This window comes from Homarus americanus, unplaced genomic scaffold (genome assembly GCF_018991925.1).
Source record: "Homarus americanus isolate GMGI-L3 unplaced genomic scaffold, GMGI_Hamer_2.0 scaffold54443, whole genome shotgun sequence".
Lineage (NCBI taxonomy): Eukaryota > Metazoa > Arthropoda > Malacostraca > Decapoda > Nephropidae > Homarus > Homarus americanus.
Window position 1 is genome coordinate 1,716,126 of NW_024750852.1, and position 9,812 is coordinate 1,725,937.

The window sequence follows — 9,812 nt, forward strand, 5'->3', positions numbered from 1 at the left end:
CTTCCATCATCCTACGGCAGCACCTACATCTTCACCTGCATCGACCGTTTCACCAGGTGGACAGAAGCAATTCCCATGCCCAATGCTACAGCAGAGACTACTGCCCGCGCCTTCATGTCCGGTTGGGTTTCCCGTTTCGGCCCCCCCGCAACCGTAATCACTGACCGAGGAGTCCAGTTTGAGTCACAACTCTGGCAGCACCTCCTACAGTTCCTCGGCACGTCTAGACAACGCACTACAGCATACCACCCTCAAGCCAACGGCATGGTAGAGCGTTTTCACCGGCAGCTAAAGGACGCACTCAAGGCACAGCACGACCCTTACAGCTGGACTGATGCGCTTCCCTTAGTGCTCCTCGGCATCCGTGCGTCACACAAGGAGGATATGGACTGTAGCCCAGCAGATCTTACACTAGGCGAGCCCCTTCGGCTACCTGGGGATTTCTCACTCCCTCCTAACCCTCACCAAACCACTCCAGCCGCTCGTCACGACTTACTCCAAAAACTACGACAAGCAGTTTCTGCATTCAGAGCTACTACTCCACGCCAGCCTCCTCGGCGCCCTGAATACATCCCTCCTGCACTACTCACAGCCGAGTATGTTTTCGTCAGGCGTGATGCTCATCGCAACCCATTACAACGTCCCTACGATGGACCCTTCCAGGTGGTTACCCGTTCAGCAAAGTTCCTGACGATTATCCGGAATGGCAGACATGACACCGTCAGCATAGACCGAGTCAAACCGGCCACCTTACCCTTTGGGCCCCCAGTCCAGCAGCACCATCAACAAACTACGCCTGCACCAGTCTACCCGCAGTTACCACCGGCAGCAACACCACGCCCACGACATTTCTGGGCACCCTCTTTTCACCCTCAAGTAAACCCTGTTCCTGCTGTAGAACCTGCTCCTGGCATAGACCTTCCTCATATCATAGAACCTGCTCCTGCCATGGACCCTCCTCCTGACATAGAACCTGCACCTATCATAGAACCTGTACCTATCATAGACCCTCCTCCTGTCATAGAACCTGAACCTGCATTAGACCTCCCTCCTAACATAGAACCTGCTCCTGCCATGGACCCTCCTCCTGACATACAACCTGCACCTATCGTAGAACCTGCTCCTGCCATGGACCCTCCTCCTGACGCAGCCCCTGCAGCAGCAGGAGCACAACAACCACTGCTTGTACAACCTCCTCTAATCCCAAACCCTCTTTCTCCTCCTAATTCTCCCACAGGTTTTGTGTCACTGGAGGGAGTTGTTACACGTAGCGGCCGAGTCGTACATACACCTGCCCGGTATGTGTTATGTGTGGGACACAACCCGGACAACATCCAGCCTCCCGCCGCGCCGGGAGGGGAGGGGGAGTATTGTAGTGGCTACTCTCCCCTACAACTCCCAACTGAGCTCCGGCCGCACTCCGACCAGCCAATCAGCGTACAGCCAGCTACGCCGAGAGACTAGGTCTATGCAGAGGACGTAGGGGTACGATCGCCGACCTAGTCTCGACCATCAACCTCCAGTTCAGGATCAGAGCGTTTCACACCTTACGCTTGAGCCGCTGTGATTGGTCCGCTCGCTACGCGCAGCCCAGATCCTGATCCTGGTAATTTGTATAAATACGGCTACGCCTGCCCAGGGAGATCATCCTACACTCAGCTACTGGACCAGCAACATCTCTCTCAGCTCCTCACCTAGTCACTCCTAAGTACTGCACTGTACAACAATATATACAGGAAGCACATCGTGAGTTTCTATCCAACCTCATTCCTGAGTGAAGGTATCTACATGTACGTACGTTTGTGTGCCCATACAAAGAGATAATAGACAACTAAAGAGAATTGACAACTGGCCACAAACAGTACACTACAAGCGTTTCCTCGCCCTGGGTATCCGTGGTTGCTGTTGTGACTTTTTTCCTTATGGCTCCTGTCTCTCTTTGGATGTTATTTTGAAGGTCCTGCCTCTCTACTGTACTTTGGGTGGATTTTTCAATAATTTGTGACTTTGCCTTGTCAGCTTCGTTTGTTTCGTGTACTGTTGCGGCTGGTGTTTGCTCTGCTGCTCCTATTTCTTCTGCGTTGTCTGTCTCCTGTGGTGCATCTGGGTTGGTTAAGCGGGACGCTTGTGGCACAGACCCAGAAGCTGGGTTGGCTGGGAAACTCATTGTTGGGAGATTGTTTCTTCCAAGCATTTTGTTCATTTCCATTTCGAACGTGCCTGGGTTCCCTATATTCATTATATGAGAATATAATAGGCAGATGAGCACTCTGTAATCTCGTATTTCGCTCAGTACAATTTTGGTGGTATTCTGTGGTTGTGTTGTTTCTTCAACTACTTTCTTTGCAATAGCAGCATATGTTGTATTCTCCTTCTGTTCTTGTTGTTGTTATTCCTTTGCTACTTTTTCATTTATTATTTTCTTTTTGTATGGACAGGCCACTGCTAGGGTTCTGTGGGTCTTATATCCTGGCTCCTTCCGATTTTTACAGTTTATACATGCTTTGGCTTGATCCTTGTAGTCCCGGAAAGTATGGCCTTTTTCTGCGCATTCAAAGCATATTTTAAGTTCCTTTTGAGGACAATCTTTTGTTGCATGAGATTCATGTGCATAGCAGATAAAGCAGGTGAGAATATTAACGTATTTCTCCCTTTCTAGTTGTTTAGGGAGTACTGACATGTTGAACCCTAAGATTCCAGATTCCAGGGCCTTGTCTGCCATTGAAGTATCAGTGAATCTCAGCTTTAAGCAATGTGTGTATTGCTTTATTTTTACTACGTCTTCGACTTTTAACCAGTTGTTTTTTATTTCTAGTTCTTCTTTTATTTCTTGTGCTGTGTGCTTTCCAAATTCGTAGTAAAGTCCACGTACAAATACTGATCTTTTTGCTTTAACCTCTGGTGGCACGATGACCTGGAGTCCTATGTCTCCAAAGGCGTGCATTCCCTCAGGGCTCAGAATGGTATCTGCGTCCCTGTAGTCCCTGCATATTGCAGTGTATCCATCGTTCGATGAGAAAATCCTTGTGAAGGGTACATTGAGTGTACCATACGCTGTTTCAGTTATCTGAGAACGTGAAGGGGCTGTTCTCTTGTAATGATCTTGAGTCTAACCTTGGTAGCCATGGTTTATTTGTTTGTGTCTTCCTAGCATGTATAAATTGTGGGTGATAAAGAAGGTTATTCAAGACCCTTCTTAGTGTGCCTATAGGCGACCCCCGGACAGTGGTGTAACTGCACTATCACTGTTTTTCCACTGCCGGATTGGCCTGTGTTCCCCCGACCTCCAACGGACACACACAATCCCACCTACTGTGTGCTCCACTGGAGGGGCTCTAGCACGAATACTTAAATATAAGCAGGTGCCTCGGCCAGGGTAAGTAAGGAAGGATTTCAGTAAGAGAGAAAGACCTCAAACCACGTCAGTACTGCCAATCAGTAGCTGCCCTCCAGCAGGAGTGTGGGTCACTCACTCTACCCGTGGGGAGGGCTAACTAGGGTTGACAGTCCTGAACGTTCGTGAGGTAGTCCGGTGGCAGTCGTGGTCATTTCCAAAGGCGGAGGCCCCCAAGGGGCGTTGCCCCAAACAGGATTTCTGGGAAGTCCAGTGGTAGACAGAGGGGTCGAGTTGTAGTCCGGTCGTCAACAGTAGAAAGAATGCTGGCTGCTTTGGCGGTGAGGGGTCTGAGGAGAGGTCCGTTCACAGCGAAGGCTGGCTGTGACCTCCCCAGCCAGCCGGACCCGTATTTATGTGATTTAGAAACCTCGGGATTTGAGGCGCTCGTAGCACGAGAGCCAATCAAGGGAGAGGAAGCGTAAGGTGTGAAACTCTCTGATCCTGAGCTGGAAGTTGAAGGTCGAGACTAAGTCGGCGATCGTGCCCCTACGTCCACTGCATAGACCTAGTCTCTCAGCATAGCTGGCTGTACACTGATTGGCTGGTAGGCGCGCGACCAGAGCTCAGTTGGGAATTGTAGGGGAGAGGATCCACTACAATACTCCCCCTCCCCTCCCAGCGCAGCGGGAGACTGGATGTTGGCCGGGTTGCGTCCCACACATGATACATACCGGGCAGGTGTACATACGACTCGGCCGCTGCAGATGACAACTCCGTCTAGTGACACAGAACCTGTGGGAGAATCAGGGGGAGAAGGAGAGTTTTGGATTAGAGGAGGTTGTACAGGCAATGGTTGTTGTGCTTCTGTCGCTGCAGGGGCAGCGTCCTCATGGTCGCTGGCTGGGATGACTGGGTCAGGGGCGACGTCAGGAGGAGAGTCCATGACAGGAACAGGTTCTATGACGGGAGGAGGGATCTGCAACAGGAGGAGGGTCCATGACAGGTGCAGGTTCTATGACAGGAGGAGGGTCTATGATAGGAGCAGGTTCTACAACAGCAGCAGGGTCCAGGGTGAAAAGAGGGTGCCCAGAAATGTCGTGGGCGTGGTGTTGCTGCCAGTGGTAACTGCGGGTAAACTGGTGCAGACGTAGTTTGTTGGTGGTGCTGCTGGGCTGGGGACCCAACGGGTAAGGTTTGATTCAGTCTATGCTGACGGTGTCGTGTCTGCCATTCTGGATAATCGTCAGGAACTTCGCTGAACGGATAACAATCTGGAAGGGTCCATCGTAGGGACGTTGTAGTGGATTGCAGTGAGCATCATGCCTGACGAAAACATACTCGGCTGTTAGTAGTGCAGGAGGGATGTGTTCAGGGCGCTGAGGAGGCTGGCGTGAAGCAGTAGCTCTGAATGCAGAAACTGCTTGTTGTAGCTTTTGGAGTAAGTCGTGACGAACGGCAGGAGTGGTTTGGTGGAGGTCAGGAGGGAGTGAAAAATCCCCGGGTAGGCGAAGGGGCTCGCCTAGGGTGAGATCTGCAGGACTACAGTCCATATCCTCCATGTGTGAAGCACGGATGCCGAGGAGCATTTAGGGTAGCGCATCCGTCCAGCTGCCGTCCAGCTGTAAGGGTCGTGCTGTGCCTTGAGTGCGTCCTTCAGCTGCCGGTGAAACCGCTCTACCATGCCGTTGGATTGAGGGTGGTATGCGGTAGTGCGTTGCCTAGACGTGCCGAGGAACTGTAGGAGGCTGTGCCAGATTTGTGACTCAAACTGGGCTCCTCGATCGGTGATAACGGTGGGGGGGGCCAAAGCGGGAAACCCAAACTGGACATAGAGGCGTGGACGGCAGACTCTGCTGTAGCATTGGGCATGGGAATAGCTTCTGTCCACCTGGTGAAATGGTCGATGCAGGTGAAGATGTAGGTGCTACCGCAGGATGATGGAAGAGGTCCCACTATGTCGAGGTGCACTACTTGAAAACGTCCTTTGGGTATAGGGAAGGTTTCTAAGGGGATCTGTGTGTGACGATGTATTTTGGATGACTGACAGGCCAGGCACTGGGCAGCCCGTTTCTTAGTATCAGTCTTGATGCCGGGCCAGACGACACGTTGCATGAGGCACTGGGAGGCCCGCACACCAGGGTGGCTGAGACCATGGATGCGGTCGAAAACAGCGCAGCGGTGGACGTGAGGCACGAACGGTCTAGGCTGCCCACAGGATACGTCACACCACAATTTGATGTTCGTGCCGGGAATTGGGAGTTCTTGGAGTGGGAGGCCTGAGGGAGATGTCTTGTATGCTGCCAGGTCTTCGTGATTCTCTTGAGCCGTGGCGAGCTGCCCGTAATCAATGGGTGGAGATTAGGGAAGAATGTTGGATATACGAGAGAGGGCGTCGGCGATCTCGTTGTGGCTGCCTTTAATGTGTTGGACGTCGCTGGAGAACTCCGAGATGTATTCCAAGTGGCGTAGGACACGAGGTGTATGTGACTGGGAGGCTGAAAAGGCGTGGACGATGGGCTTGTGATCAGTGAAGATGGTGAAATGACGGGCCTCGGGGAAGTGCTGGAAATGCTTGACAGCCATGTATACGGCCAGGAGTTCTCTATCGAAGGCGCTGTACTTGAGGTGGGGTGGTTGAAGCCGTTGTGAGAAGAATGCAACGGGCATGAGAATTCCGTTGATCTCCTGCTGTAAGACAGCGCCCACTGCAGTAGAAGAAGCGTCTGTTGTGAGAGTGGTCCAGGCGTTAGGAGCGGGGTGGGCTAGGAGGGTAAGGCGTGTGATGTGCTGTTTGATAGCGGTGAATGCCGTAACAGCCTCTTGAGTCCACACGAGAGGCTTGTAAGACTTCTTTGGGAGTCCCTTGAGAAGGTCGTAGAGGGGAACTAGGACGGTGGCAGCATTGGCAATGAAGCGGTGGTAGTAGTTGACTAAACCCAGGAATTCTCGGAGTTTCTTCGCCGTTTCAGGTTTGGGGAACTCCCTGATGGCAGTTATCTTCTGTGGTAGGGGTTGGATGCCGCTAGGCGAGACTCTGTGACCGAAGAAATCGATGGATGGGGCTCCGAAGATGCACTTAGCAGGGTGAAGTTTCATGTTGTTGTTCTGCAGGCATTGGAGGAGGAGTTATAGGTGGTGATGATGCTCGGCCGGCGTCAAAGATGCAACGAGGATGCGTCTATATAGACGGTGACAAAATCAAGGTCGCGAAGCATATGGTCCATGTACCTCTGGAAAGTCTGTGCTGCATTGCGTAGGCCAAAGCTCATGAAAGTATACTCGAAGAGTCTGAACGGAGTGGTGATGGCTGTCTTCTGGGTATCTGCAGGTGCTTCAGGGATCTGGTGAAAGGCACGCTCCAAGGCGATCTTCGAGAAGATTGTCTTGCCATGAAGTTTGTGGTGGAAGTCCTGGGCATGCGGAATAGGGTACCTGTCAGGTTTAGGGACGAGGTTCAGAGCTCTGTAGTCGCCACACACCCTCCAATTGCCAGATGATGGCTTAAGAACCATGTGAAGAGGCGATGCCCAGGGACTCTTTGAAGGACGAATGATGCCGTCTTGCAGTAGTCTGTTGAATTCCGCCTTGGCTGCATTCAGGAGCTCAAGGCATAGGCGGCGAGGGCGTGAGAAGACTGTAGGTCCTTTGGTCTCGATGTGGTGGAAAATTCCCGACGTAGGTGGTGGTGGAGAGACTCGGGGTGAGAAAAGTTCCTTGAACTTCTCGAGAAAGGGGGAAAACTCGTTGGACGGCGAGAGGCAGGTGATAGTGTCGGTGTCTGCAGCACATGTACCCCAGATAGTACGTGCTGTAGGCTCATGGATGAGGCAGAGGTGAGTTGGGTCGACGACGAGCTTGTAGAAGGTGAGGAAGTCGAAGCCAAGGATGGGTTGAGAGACGTCTGCAACCACGAATGACCAGCGCAGAGTCTTGGGAAGACCGAGGTCTAAGGCGAGGATGTGTACGCCGTAGGAGGCAATGGGGCTATCGTTGGCAGCAAACAGGTCATAAGAGGGTTGCTTTGATGTGTCTTGCGGTGAGGGAGGGATGATGCTGACTGATACCCGTGTCAACAAGAAATTTCCTGCTGGAGATGTGGTAGGTGATATGCAGCAGTGAGACGCCTGAAGTGACGGAGGCTGTGGCATCTACCAATCCCCGTTGACGCTGTTTCCCGAGTAGTTGCAGGGGGGGCTCACAATGTCTAGCATTGGCACCAAGGCGTTGGTGGTACCAGCAGAGGGTAGGTCCACTGTGCTGGGAGCTGGCGGCGGTGTCCGGGGCAGGACGAAGACGTCGGGGTTTGTAGGACGCAGTGCGTGGGGCTGGAACAGGCCCACCAGCAGGCGTGGAGGAGCAGAGATGCTCAAGGGTGTCCATCCTGCAGTGTAGAGACTGCAGCAGATCCCTGATGTCTTGTGAGGTGTTGCTCGACTGAGGAGCGTTGATCCGGTTGACAAGATCGGAGGTAAGTAATGGTGTGGCCATTGGGTTATTCTCGGCGGCGAGGCGCGCAGCAGTGTACTCATAGAATATTCTGTCTGCCGAGGTTACGTAGGTAGCCGGTGTCGTAGAGTAGTCCACTGTGGACAGGGCGAGGCGAACTTGTGTGGGGAGCTTCTGTGCGTGAAGCTGGCGCAGGACAGTGTCGGGAAGCCTGTCCGTGTGCCGGGAGTTCAGTCTACACATCTCGTCCCAGAGACATGCAGGCGTTGAGTTGCTGAGGGAGAGACAGGTTAGGTTTTGCAGGAGACTGGTGTGGGGCCGCTGGAATCGCATCTTCAGAGCATCCCGCAGGGCAGCGAATTTGTTGTCAGCTGGAGGGTTGGTAATGGTCTCTGAGACTTGCGTGGCGACTTCCGTGGGCAAGGAACAGAGCCGGGCGACGTACTTTTCCTCGTCCTTAGCTGCTGAGCCGGTGAGGGCTGCCTCCACATGAATTAACCAGTCCTCGATGTTGTGGTTGAAGGTTGGTAGAGAAATCTGTTTGTCGTCCATTGTTGCGAGAGTGCGTCACACCTGTTAGGTAAGGATGAGGGATGGGTGCTTGCTCCGACCCCCTTCCGTGATTCACAATCTCCTGGGAGGGAGGTGAACAGTTGCAGGGGGGACTGCAGGATGAACACACTTTTGAGGGTGCAGGTCCTTAGGCCAGAGCAAAAAACAAAAGAAAAAATAGTAGAAGTAGGCAAAGAGCTCAAACCACGTCTGGAATATCGCGCTATAGCTGCTCTCCAGCTGTGATGTGAGGTCACTCACACCACCAGTGGGGAGAACAAACTAATGTGCGATAAACCTAACGGTCGTGACATGTTGTCGGCGCTGTAGTGGTGGGTGGTCCAGTCAGGTCAGTTGGCCCACAATGGCAACAGACAGGGCGGTCCTCACAGCTCCAGGGGTACGGCAGTAGAAAGCGTAATGTTCACAGCTCCAGGGGTATGGCAGCAGAAAGCGTGATGTTCACAGCTCCAGGGTTACGGCAGCAGAAAGCGTGATGTTCACAGCTCCAGGGGTATAGCAGCAGAGAGCATGGTGTTCACAGCTCCAGGGGTCACCAATTGTAGCGTATTGTATGTGGCCAATTCTCAAGATCTCTTTGTCTATTTCTCTTTGTATGGGCTCACATACATACATACATACATGCAAGATATCTCACACTCAGGATGGATGTAAGAAAAGAAACTCACAATGCGTTTTCTGTATATATATTGTATGTACAGTGCAGTGCTGAGGAGTTGCCGTGTGGTGAGAAGCTTGCTCAAAGGTCTTGTTGAGTGAGGAGCTTGCTGAGGGAGCTGATTGGTGAGGAGCTTGTTGGGAGGTCTTGCGGGTTCTGGAGAGTAGACTAGAATGAGCTCTGCAGCCAGGCCTACTCGTATTTATACGGTTGGTCAGGATCAGGGAAGTGAGGTGTGAAATGTGCGGCGCCAATCACCGTGCAGTTCGCGCGAGAGGCCTGGTTTGCTGAACTCTTCGCTGCTTGGCTGGTAAGTGAACAGCAGGTGATCAGTCGGCAATTGTAGGGGAGAGTATCCACTACACACCCATCGATTCGATTCGAAGGGGCTCTCAAACAGACAAAACCTCCTCTCAACAAGCTCCTCACCACACAGCAATTCCCTAGCACTGCATCGTACATTGTGAGTTTCCCTTCTCACCTCCTAGTGCGAGATCTCCTACATGTACGTATGTATGTGAGCCTAACAAAGAGAAATTTGACAACTGGCCACAGCTGCCACATACACTACGCTACAAGGTCTTCTCTTCGAATTTTGGCCAGTCACTTTTCTCGTCGTTTCTAAGATTCATTTCTCAGATTTTTCCAACAAAATGAATACTAACAGCTGATTTATATTAGAAATTTCTAGTTTTGCTCTTTTTGAATGGTTAGAACAGTTTAAAACTGAAAAAAAATAATTACGGTACCAGCTAACACGATTGCCCGTCACAAATCGTGTGATGCATGACGTCACGT